The sequence below is a fragment of the Plectropomus leopardus genome, chromosome 2 (genome assembly GCF_026936395.1).
Source record: "Plectropomus leopardus strain MGB_pleo_1.0 chromosome 2, ASM2693639v1, whole genome shotgun sequence".
NCBI classification, from domain to species: domain Eukaryota; kingdom Metazoa; phylum Chordata; class Actinopteri; order Perciformes; family Serranidae; genus Plectropomus; species Plectropomus leopardus.
Genome location: NC_142177.1, coordinates 12,347,294 through 12,365,433, shown reverse-complemented (window position 1 = coordinate 12,365,433; position 18,140 = coordinate 12,347,294).

The following is an 18,140-nucleotide window of genomic DNA, read 5'->3' as shown; positions in this document are numbered from 1 at the left end:
GGCAAAAATTTCAAAATTTAACAAGTCATGAAAACTGCTGAAAACACCTTGAAATAGCATAAAATAACCTGTCAAGTCACGCCATAGCATAGAATTTTGCAAAAACAGTCAAAAACGCCATAATAATGCATTTTGAAAAAATGACAGAAAAAGCAAGGCTATAGTATGGCAAGAATGTCAAAATTTGACGTTTCCCCAAAACACCTGAAAACACATTAAAACAGCATAAAATAGCCTGCCAAGTCACGCCATGGCATAGAATGTTGCAAAAACGGCAAAAAAGTCCATGACATGGCATGTTTAAAAAAGTGGCCAAAAAAGCAAGGCTATAGTATGGCAAAAATGTCAAAATTTGACATGTCCCCAAAATGCCTGAAAAAACCTCCAAACAGCATAAAATAGCCTGCCAAGTCACGCCATAGCATAGAATTTTGCAAAAACAGCCAAAAACACCATAATAATGCATGTTGAAAAAATGACCGAAAAAGCAAGGCTATAGTATGGCAAAAATGTCAAAATTTGATATATCCCAAAACACCTGAAAACACCTCAAAACAGCATAAAATAGCCTGCCCAGTCACGCCATAGCATAGAATTTTGCAAAACCAGCCAAAAACACCATAATAATGCATGTTGAAAAAATGACCGAAAAAGCAAGGCTATAGTATGGCAAAAATGTCAAAATTTGATATATCCCAAAACACCTCAAAACACCTCAAAACAGCATAAAATAGCCTGCCAAGTCACGCCATAGCATAGAATTTTGCAAAAACAGCCAAAAACACCATAATAATGCATGTTGAAAAAATGACCAAAAAAGCAAGGCTATAGTATGGCAAAAATGTCAAAATTTGACATGTCCCCAAAACACCTGAAAACACCTCAAAACAGCATAAAATAGCCTGCCAAGTCACAACATAGCATAGAATGTTGTAAAAACAGTCAAAAACGCCATAATAATGCATGTTGAAAAAATGACAGAAAAAGCAAGGCTATAGTATGGCAAAAATGTCAAAATTTGACGTTTCCCCAAAACACCTGAAAACACCTCAAAACAGCATAAAATAACCTGTCAAGACACGCCATAGCATAGAATTTTGCAAAAACAGTCAAAAACGCCATAATAATGCATGTTGAAAAAATGACAGAAAAAGCAAGGCTATAGTATGGCAAAAATGTCAAAATATGTCATGTCCCAAAAAAAGCTTAAAACACATTAAAACAGCATAAAATAACCTGCCAAGCTACGCCATAGCATAGAATTTTGCAAAAACAGTCAAAAACGCCATAATAATGCATTTTGAAAAAATGACAGAAAAAGCAAGGCTATAGTATGGCAAAAATGTCAAAATTTGACATGTCCCAAAAACAGTTTAAAATACATCAAACTAGCATAAAATAGCCTGCCAAGTCACGCCATAGCATAGAATTTTGCAAAAACAGTCAAAAACACCATAATAATGCATGTTGAAAAAATGGCCCAAAAAGCAAGTCTATAGTATGGCAAAAATGTCAAAATTTGACATGTCATGAAAACTGCTGAAAACACCTTGAAATAGCATAAAATAACCTGTCAAGTCACGCCATAGCATAGAATGTTGTAAAAACAGTCAAAAACACCATAATAATGCATGTTGAAAAAATGGCCCAAAAAGCAAGTCTATAGTATGGCAAAAATGTCAAAATTTGACATGTCCCAAAAACAGCTTAAAACACATCAAAACAGCATAAAATAGCCTGCCAAGTCACGCCATGGCATAGAATGTTGCAAAAACGGTAAAAAAGTCCATGAAATGGCATGTTGAAAAAATGGCCAAAAAAGCAAGGCTATAGTATGGCAAAAATGTCAAAATTTGACGTTTCCCCAAAACACCTCAAAATACCTCAAAACAGCATAAAATAGCCTGCCAAGTCACAACATAGCATAGAATGTTGTAAAAACAGTCAAAAACGCCATAATAATGCATGTTGAAAAAATGGCCCAAAAAGCAAGTCTATAGTATGGCAAAAATGTCAAAATTTGACATGTCCCAAAAACTGCTGAAAACACCTGAAAATAGCATAAAATAACCTGCCAAGACACGCCATAGCATAGAATGTTGCAAAAACAGCCAAAAACACCATAATAATGCATGTTGAAAAAATGGCCAAAAAAGCAAGGCTATAGTATGGCAAAAATGTCAAAATATATCATGTCCCAAAAACAGCTTAAAACACATCAACATAATATAAAATATCCTGTCAAGACACGCCATAGCATAGAATGTTGCAAAAACAGCCAAAAAGTCCAAGACATGGCATGTTGAAAAAATGACTGAAAAAGCAAGGCTATAGTATGGCAAAAATGTCAAAATATGACATGATGCCAGTTATGGCCCTGAGCTGTATACTGTAACCCCTTCGTCTCACTGTATGTGGATGTACGTGTGTGTCTAACGACATATTTAGTCACAGTTGTCCCCAGGGGGCGTGTCTTTTCCGGTGGCTGGTGATTGGTGCTGCTGGTCGGTGCGGGGCTCTACCAATCCAGGAGGGACGGTGGTTATAAAAGTCCGGCGTGCTCTACTGATGGCGGCAGACACCACGTGTACCTCCTCGTTGTTAAGTTGTTACTTGTGACTTGTGTAAACTGTAACCGAACTCGATTCCTGTGCGTGTCCCAGATTTGGGCCAGGGTAAGACTAACATACTGATTTCGTACTGCACTCACCATAGGTTTTGTCTCTGTTTAGTTTTGACTGGGTTCAGGGGTGCTGTTTATTTGTCTTTCTGATTTTCACAACGTCGCTAGAGTAGTTAGGTTTTGTTTTAGAGATAATTGCGTTATTTGGCACTGTAATCTTAAGTTTTAGATAGTCACCTTGAGTTTTGCTTTAAGGAGTCCTCTTTTTGTTATATTCATTTCATTGTTTTGATAGCACCTGGTGGCTCTCATGTATTTTTCACTTAATATCCACATGTCCTTTGTTTTTAATAAATACACCTTAATTGACAATCCCCTCCAACGTTTGTGTGTGTTACTTCCATTTTCCACATTGCGAGCTGGGTTTGTAACGTCCCCAAAACAATTAATAACACCTCAAAACAGCATAAAATAACCTGCCAAGTCACGCCATAACATGGAATAATACAATAACCGCCAAAAACACCATGATTATGCGTGGTGAAAAAATGGCCAAAAAAGCAAGGCTATAGTATGGCAAAAATGTCAAAATATATAATGTCCCAAAAACTGCTGAAAACACCTTGAAATAGCATAAAATAACCTGTCAAGTCACGCCATAGCATAGAATTTTTGCAAAAACAGCCAAAAACACCATAATAATGCATGTTGAAAAAATGACCGAAAAAGCAAGGCTATAGTATGGCAAAAATGTCAAAATTTGACATGTCCCAAAAACAGCTTAAAACACATCAAAACAGCATAAAATAGCCTGCCAAGTCATGCCATGGCATAGAATGTTGCAAAAACGGCAAAAAAGTCCATGACATGGCATGTTGAAAAAATGGCCAAAAAAGCAAGGCTATAGTATGGCAAAAATGTCACAATATATCATGTCCCAAAAAAAGCTTAAAACACATTAAAACAGCATAAAATAACCTGCCAATCTACGCCATAGCATAGAATTTTGCAAAAACAGTCAAAAACGCCATAATAATGCATTTTGAAAAAATGACAGAAAAAGAACGGCTATATTATGGCAAAAATGTCAAAATTTTACGTTTCCCCAAAACACCTGAAAACACATCAAAACAGCATAAAATAGCCTGCCAAGTCACAACATAGCATAGAATGTTGTAAAAACAGTCAAAAACGCCATAATAATGCATGTTGAAAAAATGGCCAAAAACGCAAGGCTATAGTATGGCAAAAATTTCAAAATTTAACAAGTCGCAAAAACTGCTGAAAACACATTAAAACAGCATAAAATAACCTGCCAAGCTACGCCATAGCATGAAACAATGCAATAACCGCTAAAAACACCATGATAATGCGTGGTGAAAAAATGACTGAAAAAGCAAGGCTATACTATGGCAAAAATTTCAAAATTTAACAAGTCCCAAAAACTGCTGAAAACACCTTAAAATAGCATAAAATAACCTGTCAAGACACGCCATAGCATAGAATTTTGCAAAAACAGTCAAAAACGCCATAATAATGCATGTTGAAAAAATGGCCAAAAACGCAAGGCTATAGTATGGCAAAAATGTCAAAATTTGACATGTCCCAAAAACAGTTTAAAATACATCAAACTAGCATAAAATAGCCTGCCAAGTCATGCCATGGCATAGAATGTTGCAAAAACGGCAAAAAAGTCCATGACATGGCATGTTTAAAAAAATGGCCAAAAAAGCAAGGCTATAGTATGGCAAAAATGTCAAAATTTGACATGTCCCAAAAACAGCTTAAAACACATCAAAACAGCATAAAATAGCCTGCCAAGTCACGCCATGGCATAGAATGTTGCAAAAACGGTAAAAAAGTCCATGAAATGGCATGTTGAAAAAATGACTGAAAAAGCAAGGCTATAGTATGGCAAAAATGTCAAAATATATCATGTCCCAAAAAAAGCTTAAAACACATCAAAACAGCATAAAATAGCCTGCCAAGTCACGCCATGGCATAGAATGTTGCAAAAACGGCAAAAAAGTCCATGAAATGGCATGTTGAAAAAATGACTGAAAAAGCAAGGCTATAGTATGGCAAAAATGTCAAAATTTGACATGTCCCCAAAATGCCTGAAAAAACCTCCAAACAGCATAAAATAGCCTGCCAAGTCACGCCATAGCATAGAATTTTGCAAAAACAGTCAAAAACACCATAATAATGCATGTTGAAAAAATGACCGAAAAAGCAAGGCTATAGTATGGCAAAAATGTCAAAATTTGACATGTCCCAAAAACAGCTTAAAACACATCAAAACAGCATAAAATAGCCTGCCAAGTCACGCCATAGCATAGAATGTTGCAAAAACAGTCAAAAACACCATAATAATGCATGTTGAAAAAATGGCCCAAAAAGCAAGGCTATAGTATGGCAAAAATGTCAAAATATGTCATGTCCCAAAAACAGTTTAAAACACATTAAAACAGCAGAAAATAACCTGCCAAGTCACGCCATAGAATGGAACAATGCAATAACCGCCAAAAACACCATGATAATGCGTGGTGAAAAAATGGCCGAAAAAGCAAGGCTATACTATGGCAAAAATTTCAAAATTTAACAAGTCCCAAAAACTGCTGAAAACACCTTAAAATAGCATAAAATAACCTGTCAAGACAGGCCATAGCAAAGAATATTGCAAAAACGGTAAAAAAGTCCATGAAATGGCATGTTGAAAAAATGGCCAAAAAAGCAAGGCTATAGTATGGCAAAAAAGTCAAAATTTGACATGTCCCCAAAACGCCTGAAAAAACCTCCAAACTAGCATAAAATAGCCTGCCAAGTCACGCCATAGCATAGAATTTTGCAAAAACAGTCAAAAACACCATAATAATGCATGTTGAAAAAATGACCGAAAAAGCAAGGCTATAGTATGGCAAAAATGTCAAAATATATAATGTCCCAAAAACTGCTGAAAACACATTAAAACAGCAGAAAACAACCTGCCAAGTCACGCCATAGCATAGAATTTTGCAAAAATAGTCAAAAACACCATGATAATGCGTGGTGAAAAAATGACCGAAAAAGCAAGGCTATACTATGGCAAAAATTTCAAAATTTAACAAGTCATGAAAACTGCTGAAAACACCTTGAAATAGCATAAAATAACCTGTCAAGTCACGCCATAGCATAGAATTTTGCAAAAACAGCCAAAAACACCATAATAATGCATGTTGAAAAAATGACCCAAAAAGCAAGGCTATAGTATGGCAAGAATGTCAAAATTTGACATGTCCCAAAAACAGCTTAAAACACATCAAAACAGCATAAAATAGCCTGCCAAGTCACGCCATGGCATAGAATGTTGCAAAAATGGCAAAAAGTCCATGACATGGCATGTTTAAAAAAATGGCCAAAAAAGCAAGGCTATAGTATGGCAAAAATGTCAAAATTTGACATGTCTCAAAAACAGCTTAAAACACATCAAAACAGCATAAAATAGCCTGCCAAGTCACGCCATGGCATAGAATGTTGCAAAAACGGTAAAAAAGTCCATGAAATGGCATGTTGAAAAAATGACTGAAAAAGCAAGGCTATAGTATGGCAAAAATGTCAAAATTTGACATGTCCCCAAAATGCCTGAAAAAACCTCCAAACAGCATAAAATAGCCTGCCAAGTCACGCCATAGCATAGAATTTTGCAAAAACAGCCAAAAACGCCATAATAATGCATGTTGAAAAAATGGCCCAAAAAGCAAGGCTATAGTATGGCAAAAATGTCAAAATATGTCATGTCCCAAAAACAGTTTAAAACACATTAAAACAGCAGAAAATAACCTGCCAAGTCACGCCATAGAATGGAACAATGCAATAACCGCCAAAAACACCATGATAATGCGTGGTGAAAAAATGGCTGAAAAAGCAAGGCTATACTATGGCAAAAATTTCAAAATTTAACAAGTCCCAAAAACTGCTGAAAACACCTTAAAATAGCATAAAATAACCTGTCAAGACAGGCCATAGCAAAGAATATTGCAAAAACGGTAAAAAAGTCCATGAAATGGCATGTTGAAAAAATGGCCAAAAAAGCAAGGCTATAGTATGGCAAAAAAGTCAAAATTTGACATGTCCCCAAAACGCCTGAAAAAACCTCCAAACTAGCATAAAATAGCCTGCCAAGTCACGCCATAGCATAGAATTTTGCAAAAACAGTCAAAAACACCATAATAATGCATGTTGAAAAAATGACCGAAAAAGCAAGGCTATAGTATGGCAAAAATGTCAAAATATATAATGTCCCAAAAACTGCTTAAAACACATTAAAACAGCAGAAAACAACCTGCCAAGTCACGCCATAGCATAGAATTTTGCAAAAACAGCCAAAAACACCATGATAATGCGTGGTGAAAAAATGACCGAAAAAGCAAGGCTATACTATGGCAAAAATTTCAAAATTTAACAAGTCATGAAAACTGCTGAAAACACCTTGAAATAGCATAAAATAACCTGTCAAGTCACGCCATAGCATAGAATTTTGCAAAAACAGCCAAAAACACCATAATAATGCATGTTGAAAAAATGACCGAAAAAGCAAGGCTATAGTATGGCAAGAATGTCAAAATTTGACATGTCCCAAAAACAGCTTAAAACACATCAAAACAGCATAAAATAGCCTGCCAAGTCACGCCATGGCATAGAATGTTGCAAAAACTGCAAAAAGTCCATGACATGGCATGTTTAAAAAAATGGCCAAAAAAGCAAGGCTATAGTATGGCAAAAATGTCAAAATTTGACATGTCCCAAAAACAGCTTAAAACACATCAAAACAGCATAAAATAGCCTGCCAAGTCACGCCATAGCATAGAATTTTGCAAAAACAGTCAAAAACACCATAATAATGCATGTTGAAAAAATGACCGAAAAAGCAAGGCAAAGTATGTAGTATGGCAAAAATGTCAAAATATATAATGTCCCAAAAACTGCTGAAAACACATTAAAACAGCAGAAAACAACCTGCCAAGTCTCGCCATAGCATAGAATTTTGCAAAAACAGCCAAAAACACCATGATAATGCGTGGTGAAAAAATGACCGAAAAAGCAAGGCTATAGTATGGCAAAAATGTCAAAATTTAACAAGTCATGAAAACTGCTGAAAACACCTTGAAATAGCATAAAATAACCTGTCAAGTCACGCCATAGCATAGAATTTTGCAAAAACAGCCAAAAACACCATAATAATGCATGTTGAAAAAATGACCGAAAAAGCAAGGCTATAGTATGGCAAAAATGTCAAAATTTGACATGTCCCAAAAACAGCTTAAAACACATCAAAACAGCATAAAATAGCCTGCCAAGTCACGCCATGGCATAGAATGTTGCAAAAACGGCAAAAAAGTCCATGACATGGCATGTTTAAAAAAATGGCCAAAAAAGCAAGGCTATAGTATGGCAAAAATGTCAAAATATATCATGTCCCAAAAAAAGCTTAAAACACATCAAAACAGCATAAAATAGCCTGCCAAGTCACGCCATGGCATAGAATGTTGCAAAAACGGTAAAAAAGTCCATGAAATGGCATGTTGAAAAAATGACTGAAAAAGCAAGGCTATAGTATGGCAAAAATGTCAAAATTTGACATGTCCCCAAAACACCTCAAAACACCTCAAAACAGCATAAAATAGCCTGCCAAGTCACGCCATAGCATAGAATTTTGCAAAAACAGCCAAAAACACCATAATAATGCATGTTGAAAAAATGACCGAAAAAGCAAGGCTATAGTATGGCAAAAATGTCAAAATTTGACATATCCCAAAAAAATCTTAAAACACATTAAAACAGCATAAAATAACCTGCCAAGACACGCCATAGCATGGAATAATGCAATAACCGCCAAAAACACCATGATAATGCGTGGTGAAAAAATGACAGAAAAACCAAGGCTATAGTATGGCAAAAATGTCAAAATTTAACAAGTCCCAAAAACTGCTGAAAACACCTTAAAATAACATAAAATAACCTGTCAAGACACGCCATAGCAAACAATGCTGCTAAAACAGAAAAGAAGTCCATGACATGGCATGTTGAAAAAATGGCCAAAAAAGCAAGGCTATAGTATGGCAAAAATGTCAAAATATATCATGTCCCAAAAAAAGCTTAAAACACATTAAAACAGCATAAAATAACCTGCCAAGCTACGCCATAGCATAGAATTTTGCAAAAACAGTCAAAAACGCCATAATACTGCCTGTTGAAAAAATGACCGAAAAAGTCAGGCTATAGTATGGCAAAAATGTCAAAATTTGACATGTCCCAAAAACAGCTTAAAACATATCAAAACAGCATAAAATAGCCTGCCAAGTGATGCCATAGCATGGAATAATGCAATAACCGCCAAAAACACCATAATAATGCATGTTGAAAAAATGACGGAAAAAGCAAGGCTATAGTATGGCAAAAATGTCAAAATTTGACATGTCCCCAAAACACCTGAAAACACCTCAAAACAGCATAAAATAGCCTGCCAAGTCACGCTATAGCATAGAATGTTGCAAAAACGCCATAATAATGCATGTTGGAAAATGACCGAAAAAGCCAAGTCATGCCATGGCATAGAATGTTGTAAAAACAGCAAAACAGTCCATGACATGGCATGTTGAAAAAATGGCCAAAAAAGCAAGGCTATAGTATGGCAAAAATTTCAAAATTTAACAAGTCCCAAAAACATCTGAAAACACCTGAAAACAGCATAAAATAACCTGTCAAGACACGCCATAGCAAAGAATGCTGCAAAAACGGTAAAAAAGTCCATGAAATGGCATGTTGAAAAAATGGCCAAAAAAGCAAGGCTATGGTATGGCAAAAATGTCAAAATATATCATGTCCCAAAAAAAGCTTAAAACACCTCAAAACAGCATAAAATTACCTGCCAAGACACGCCATAGCATACAATGGCGTAAAAACAGCCAAAAACACCATAATAATGCATGTTGAAATAATAACCGAAATAGGTCATAATTTGACATGTCCCTAAAACAGCTGAAAACACCTGAAAACAGCATAAAATAGCCTGCCAAGACATGCAATGGCATAGAATGTTGCAAAAAATGGTGATAAACTCCATTAAATGGGATGTTGAAAAAATGACCGAAAAAGCAAGGCTATAGTATAGCAAAAATGGCAAAATTGACCAAAAACAGCTGAAAACACCTCAAAACAGCATAAAATAGCTTGCCAAGGTAAGAAAACAATGTGCTTTGCTTTGAAAAACAGAAAAAGGTGAATTTGTGAAAGAAGTTGGTTTAAAAACATATTTTTATTTCCAGCCCTCCCGTTTGTGATGGCAAAAATGTCAAAATTTGACATGTCCCAAAAACAGCTGAAAACACCTCAATACAGGATAAAATAACCTGCCAAGACACGCCATAGCATAGAATAGTGCAAAAACGGCAAAAAACACCACAATAATGCATGTTTAAAAATGACCGAAGAGGCAAGGCTATAGTATGGCAAAAATGTCAAAATATGACATGTCCCCAAAACAGCTGAAACACCTCAAAAAAGCATAAAATAGTGTGTCCAGACATACGTTAACATAGTATGTTGCAAACATGGCCGAAAACAGCATGTATAGTATGTTGAGAAAATGACTGAAAAGGCAAGGCTATAATACGGCAAAAATGTCAAAATATGCATGTCCCCAAACCATGTGATAAAACCTCAAAAGAGCATATAATAGTGTGCCAAGACATACGATAGCATAGTATGTTGCAAAAAAGGCAAACACACTATATTAATGCATGTCAAAAAAAATGACTCAAAAAGCAAGGCCATAATATGGCAAAAAATGCAAAAATATGTCATGTACCAAAAAGAGCTGAAATCACCTCAAAACAGCATAAAATAGCATGCCAAGACATGTTGTATGATAGTATGTTGCAAAAATGACCAAAAACAGCATAATATAGCATCTTGAAAAAATGACCAAAAAGGCAAGTCTATAATATGGCAAAAATGTCAAATTATGTCATGTACCAAAAAAAAAAAAAAGTTGAAAACACCTCAAAATAGCATAAAATAGCCATAGTATAGTATGTTGCGAAAAAGGCCAAAAACACCATAATAATGAATAACCAAAAAATGACAGAAAAAAATGGAAAAAAGAAAAAAAAGTCAAAATACGACATGTCCCAAAAACAGCTGAAAACACCTCAAAACAGCTAAAAATAGCGTGCCAAGACATAAGATAGCATAGTATGTTGCAAAAAAGGCAAAAACAGTATACCAACATGAAAATATGAAATGTCCCAATACAGCAGAAAACAACATAAAAAAGCCTGCTCGGACAAGTTCGAACAAAGAATGTTCCAAAAATGGCCAAAGACACCATAATGTAGCATGTTGAAAAAAAATATCAAAAAGGTAAGGCTATAGTATGACTGAAAATGTCAAAATATGACATGTCTGAAAAATGACTGAAAACACCTCAAATCAGTATAACATAGTGTGCTGAAACAGGCCAGAGCACAGTATCTTGCAAAAACCACCTAAAACACCACGATATAGCATGGTGAAAAAATGACCGAAAAGGCAAGGAAAAACGCAAAATTGACATGTACCAAAAACAGCTGAAAGCACCCCAAAACAGCATAAACTAGGTTGCTGAGACACGTCATAGCATAGTATGTTGCAAAAATGGCAAAAAAATACCATCATATAGCATGTTGAAAAAAATATTCGAAAAGGCAAGGGTATAGTATGGCAAAAAATGTCAAAACATCAACACCACCTAAAATAGTGTGCTTAGATACGCCAAAGCATGAAATGTTGCAAAAAGGGTCAAAAACACCATAATATGACGTTTGAAAAAATCAACCCAAAATGCAAAACTATAGTATGGCAAAAAATGTCAAAATATGAGACATCCACAAAAACAGCTGAAACAGCAGAAAACCGCCAATTATAGCTTACTGAGATATGGCATAGCATAGACTGTGTAAAAACGGTCAAAAACACCATAATTTTGCATGTTGAAAAAAATGACACAAAATACAATATAGGGCAGAAAATGTCAAAATATGACATGACCCAAAAACAGCTGAAAACAGCTGAAAACCACCTAAAATAGCATGCAGAGACAAAACCATAGCATAGAATGTTGCAAAAATGGTCAAAAACAACAAAATATAGCATGTCCAAAAAACAACCAGAAAATGCAATACTATAGTTTGGCAAAAAATGTCAAAACATGACACATCCCAAAAACAGCTGAAAGAGTGAGACACGCTTTAGCATAGAATGTTGCAAAAAGGGCCCAAAACACATAATATAGCATGCTGAAAAAATGACACAAAAATGCAAAACTATAGTATGGTAAAAATGTCTAAATGTCTAAATTTGATGTCCTAAAAACAGCTGGAGACTGAAAAGTGCCGAAAATATTTTGCACAGTTACGCCATTGCACAGAATGTTGCAAAAAGGGCCCAAAACACCATAAAATAGCATGTTGAAAAAATGGCCGAAAATGCAATACTATAGTATGGCAAAAAACGTCTTAATACGACATGACATGCCATAGCATAGAATATTGCAAGAAGGGCCAAAAACACGGTAATATAGCATATGGAAAAAAACACCCCAAATGCAATAATATAGTATGGCAAAAAATGTCAAAGAACGACACATCCCAAAAACAGCTGAAAACCGCCTAAAATAGCATGCAGAGATATGCCATTGCATAGAATGTTGCAAAAACGGCCAAAAACAACATAATATAGCATGTGGAAAAAATGACCCAAAATGCAATACTATAGTATGGCAAAAGATGTCAAAATACTGTATGTCATGTACAAAAAACCCCAAAACATTTTAATACAATTATTTTGAGTTGAGTTATGCATGACTGCGATTTTTTTTTTGAAGACATACTATAGTATGACATTTTTGGGTCAATTTTGAAGACATACCATACTATGATGTTTTTGTGCCATTTTGGGTCATTTTTGATGACATACTATACCATGAAGTTGTTGGGCAATTTCGGGAAAGTTTTGGTGACGTACTATGCAATAAGGTTTTTGGGTAATTTGTTACAACCGACTATACTATCACGTTTTTGTGTCATTTTGTGTCATTTCTGACAACATACTATACTATGATGTTTTTTGTGTAATTTTGGACGACAATCTGTACAGCGACTTTTTTGCTTGATTTTGGACGACATACTATACTATGATATCTTTGTGCAATTTTGGACAACATTCTATACTATGACGTTTTTGTCTGATGTTGGAGAACATAATGTAGCCTGTCTTTTTTCTTTCAAATTATAGTACGACTTTGTTTTATGCAATTTTACTATACTATGTTTTTCTGGATTTTGGAAAACATGTATACTACAACGTCTGTGGTCGATTTTGGACCACAAACTATACTATGACATTTTTGATGTGATTTTGAAAACAACTTAGAGTTTAAAGCTCTGAAGATAGTGGACATGGTTGTGGATTTCAGAAAGATCACTGCCACCCCTGCCCCCATCACCATCTGTGACTCCCTAGTTTCCACTGTGCAATCTTTCCACTTCCTGGGGACCATCATCACCCAGGATCTCAAGCCCAGCCGAGGATGCACTTCCTGCGGCATCTGGAGAAATTCAACCTGCCAAAATCAGTGATGGTGCACTTCTACACTGCCATCATTGAGTCCATCCTCACCTCCTCCATCACAGACTGGTACCCTGCAGCCATGGCGAGGGACAAGAACAGGCTGCAGCCTTTCATCCGTGCTGCAGAGAGGGTGATTGGCTACAATTTTCCATCGCTCCAAGATCTGTACACCTCCGGGGCACTGAGGCATACAGGTTGAATTGTGGTTGACCTCTCGCACCACTGACTTTTTGATACCCTCCTCTCTGGCAAGATGATGCAGTCCATCAGGACCAAAACCTAACACCTTAAGAACAGTTATTTCTCCTCTGCTATCAACATCATGAAAAATACTCTGGCCCTCCTGCCTCCAACCCCACATGACAAAGGCTCTCATCCAGTCCCAGTCTGAAATCATTTTTATTAATGTAAGGTAAATCAGTTACATTAATGCACATTGCACTGGACTATTCTGACTCTGGTTCTGATTCTGATTCTAAACTATTTTATGCTATTTTGTATGACATACAACACTGTGACGTTTTTTGTGCAATTTCAGATGACACATTATACTATGACGTTTTCAACCAATTTTGGACTACAAAGTATACTATGATGTTTTTCTTGTGCGATTTTAGATGACATACTATACAATGACGTCTTTGTGTGATTGTGAACAACAAACCATACTATGACATTTTTGTGCAACTTTGGATGACACACTATAGTATGACGTTGTTTTGTGCGATTTTGGACAACATACTATACAATGACGTTTGTGGTCGATTTTGGACAGCTACTATCCTATGACGTTTTGGTCAATTTTGGACAGCATACTATAGTATGACTTTTTTGAGCAATTTTGGATGACATACTATACGATGACATTTTGTTGTGATTATTGACAACATACTATACAATAACGTTTTTGGTCGATTTTGGACAGCCACTATACAACGTTTTTCGTCAGTTTTGGGCAACACACTATAGTATGATGCTTTTGGTCAGTTTTGGATGGCATACCAATGACCTTTTTTGGGCAAATGTGGATGACATACAATACAATGACATTTTTGTACAGTTTTGAACAACATACTATACTATGACACTTTTGTCTGATTTTGAAGAGCATAATAGAGAATGACTTATTTGCTTGATTTTGGATGACATACGACTATGTGGTGACATTTTGGAAGACATACTATATTATAATGATTTTGGTGTAATTTTGGCAGACATACTATACACTGACGTTTCTGGTGCATTTTCGGCCAACACACTATACTACAATGTTCTACTATGCTATAACATCTTCGATGCCATTTCAGACAACATACAATACTATAGTGTTTTTGATGCCATTTTGGACAACATACTATATTATTACAATTTTATGTCATTGAAGATGACACACTATGCTATGCTATTTTCAATGCCATTTCAGATGACATACCATGCTATGAAGTTTTTTTTTCCATTTTGGAAGACATACTGTACTAAGATGTCTTTATGCCATTTCTGATGACATACTATACATTGATGTTTTTATTCAATTTGGAATGACATACTATACTATGACATTTTTCATGTCATTTGGGATGACACACTCTTTTATGATGGTTTCACCCATCATTATGGACAACATACTATATTATGTTGTTTTTTTATGCCACTTTGGATAACATTATATACTTTGATGTGGTCATGAAATTTTGTATGAAATGCTATACTATGATGTTTTGATGACATGCTATACTATGATGTTTTAATGGCATTTTTGACCAGATGCTATTTGCAATTTAATGGAATTTCTGTAAAGATTATATACCATGACATTTTCATGATATTTTTGAGAAGATACTATTCTGTAATGTTTCATGGTATTTTTCAAGACATTCCATACTTTTTAGCACATTTTCAGGGACATACTACACTTTGACTTTTTAATGGGACTTTGACCACATGCTATAATATGTCCCTTTTTCCCCACATTTTTGGCAACATGGTATACTATGATGTTTTAACAGCAGTTTTGACAACATAGTGAACTATGATTTCCTATACTGTGATGTTTTTATGACATTTTTCACAACATACTATACATGACATTTTTAGGACATTTTGACATACTATACTATACTTTTCATTAAATTTTGTATCACATACTAAACTATGATCTTTTATTGACATTTTTGACCACATATTTAATTTGATAGTTTCATGGCATTTTAAATGACATACTTTACTGTAAAATTTTATAACATTTTGGAAGACATACAATACTATGATGTGTTTATGCTATGGTTGACGGCATACCATACATTTTTTATGACATTTCCATAAATTCAATTCCAAGATGTTTTATTGACATTTCTGATGACAAACTATACTATAATGATTTCATGACATTTCAGATGACGACATGCAGCAAAGGGCCTAAGCCGGAATCACCCACTTGGCACCCCAGGATAACGTTTTTAAGTTACTATTACATGCCGTTTTTATTGCATTTTTTAAATGATACAAAAAAGGAAGGTATTTTATGACATATTTGACAGCATAATATACTATCATTTTTAATGACATTTGCGCCGATGTACTACACAATGTCGTTTTCATGACATTTCAGAGGACATATTATAATATCACATTTTCATGACGGTTTTGACAACCTACTATACGGTTTTCATAATATATTGACATTATAATATACTATGACATCTTTAAGACCTAATTGATGACATCTATACTTTCAAGTTTTTATGACATTTTTATGAACACATTCCACTAAGATATTTTTATCTTATGTTTGACAGCATACTATACTCTGAAACTTTTATGACACCTTTGACTACATAGTATACTGTGACATTTTTATGACATTTTGGCAACACACTATACTATGACATGTTAATTACATTTTCTGTGACATACTATACTATGAAGTTTTGATGACAGTTTTGAAAACATCAGAATCTTCTTTTTTAAATGAATAGTATAGTTTGCCATCAAAAACATCACAAAAGTCTCATAGTATAATATGTCATCAAAAACATAATAAACTGTTAGTGGCAACCTTGGTCAAAATAGAAATAATTTTCACTTTGAGCACAGCACTCGGAGAAGGTTTTTCAAGCAGAGCGCTATGAGCCCCCTCCCCCCCAAAAAAACAGCACCATGCTTTGAAGCCAATTTAACATAGTGGCCAAACCATAGAATTATAAAATCTGTCATGTGATGCCACGGGGCCCAGAAAGACTTCCTCCCATAGACTTACACCGGAAATGAAATGTCTTGAAATTAGTGGATTAGTGGTTTTTAACCCCTCCCTGAGCTACCACCTTATTGTGGTGGAGGGGTTTGCGTGTCCCAATGATCCTAGGAGCTCAGTTGTCGGGGCTTTATGGCCCTGGTAGGGTCTCCCATGGTAAACAGGTCCTAGGGGAGGGACCAGACAAAGCGTAGCTCACCAGGCCCCTTATGATGAAAGACACAAATGGCCCAAAGTTTCCCTCGCCTGGACATGTATCACCGGTCCCCCATTGGAGCTAGGCCTGGGGGTGGGGCTTGATGGCGAATGCCTGGTGGCCGGGCCTTTACCCATGGGGCCCGGCCGGGCACAGCCCGAAGAGGCAACGTGGGACCTCCTTCTTGTGGGCTCACCATCCATAGGAGGGACCAAAGGGGTCAGGTGCAATGTGAGCTTGGCGGCAGCCGAAGGCGGGGACCTTGGCTGTCCGATCCTCGGCTGCAGAAGCTAGCTCTAGGGACGTGGAATGTCACCTCTCTGGTGGGGAAGGAGCCTGAGCTGGTGCACGAGGTTGAGAAGTTCTGACTAGATATAGTCAGCCTCACTTTGATTTTGGAACATCTGGCAGAGACTCCCGTCAGAAGGAGCTACAACTCCCACCTCCGGGAGAGCTTCGACCATGCCACGGGGGAGGCGGGGGACATTGAGTCCAAGTGGGCAATGTTCGGTGCCTCCGTTGTTGAGACGGCCAATCAGTGCTGTGGCCGTAAGGTGGTTGGTGTCTGTCGTGGCGGCAACACCCGAACCCGTTGGTGGACACCAGCGGTGAGGGATGCTGTCAAGCTGAAGAAGGAGTCCTATCGGGCTTTCTTGGCCTGTGGGACTCCAGAGGCAGCAGACAGGTACCTGCAGGTGAAACGGAGTGCAGCTACGGCGATCGCCGAGGCAAAAACCTGGGCATAGAAGGAGTTTGGTGAGGCCATGGAGAACAACTTCCATACGGCTTCGAAGAGGTTCTGGACCACCATCCGCCGTCTCAGGAGGGGAAAGCATTGCTCTGTCAACATTGTGTATGGTGGGGACGGTGCCCTGTTGACCTCGACTCAAGACGTTGTGGATAGGTGAAAGGAATACTTCAAAGATCTCCTCAATCCCACCGACACGCCTTCCGGTGAGGAAGCAGGGCCTCGGGACTCAGGAGTGGGCTCTCCCATCTCTGGGGCTGAGGTTGCGGAGGTGGTCAAAAAGCTCCTTGGTGGCAGGGCCCTGGGGGTGGATGAGATTTGCCTGGAGTTCCTTAGGGCCCTGGATGTTGTGGGGCTGTCATGGTTGACACGACTCTGCAACATTGCGTGGACATCGGGGGCAGTGCCTCTGGACTGGCAGACTGGGGTGGTGGTCCCTCTTTTTAAGAGGGGGGCCTGGAGGGTGTGTTCCAACTATAGGGGGATCACACTCCTCAGTCTCCCTGGTAAGGTCTATTCAGGGGTACTGAAGAGGAGGGGTCCGCCGGATAGTCAAACCTTGGATCCAGGAGGAGCAATGTGGTTGTCGCCCTGGTCATGGAACTGTGGACCAGCTCTGAACCCTTGGGAGGGTCCTTGAGGGTGCATGGGAGTTTGCCCAACCAGTCCACATGTG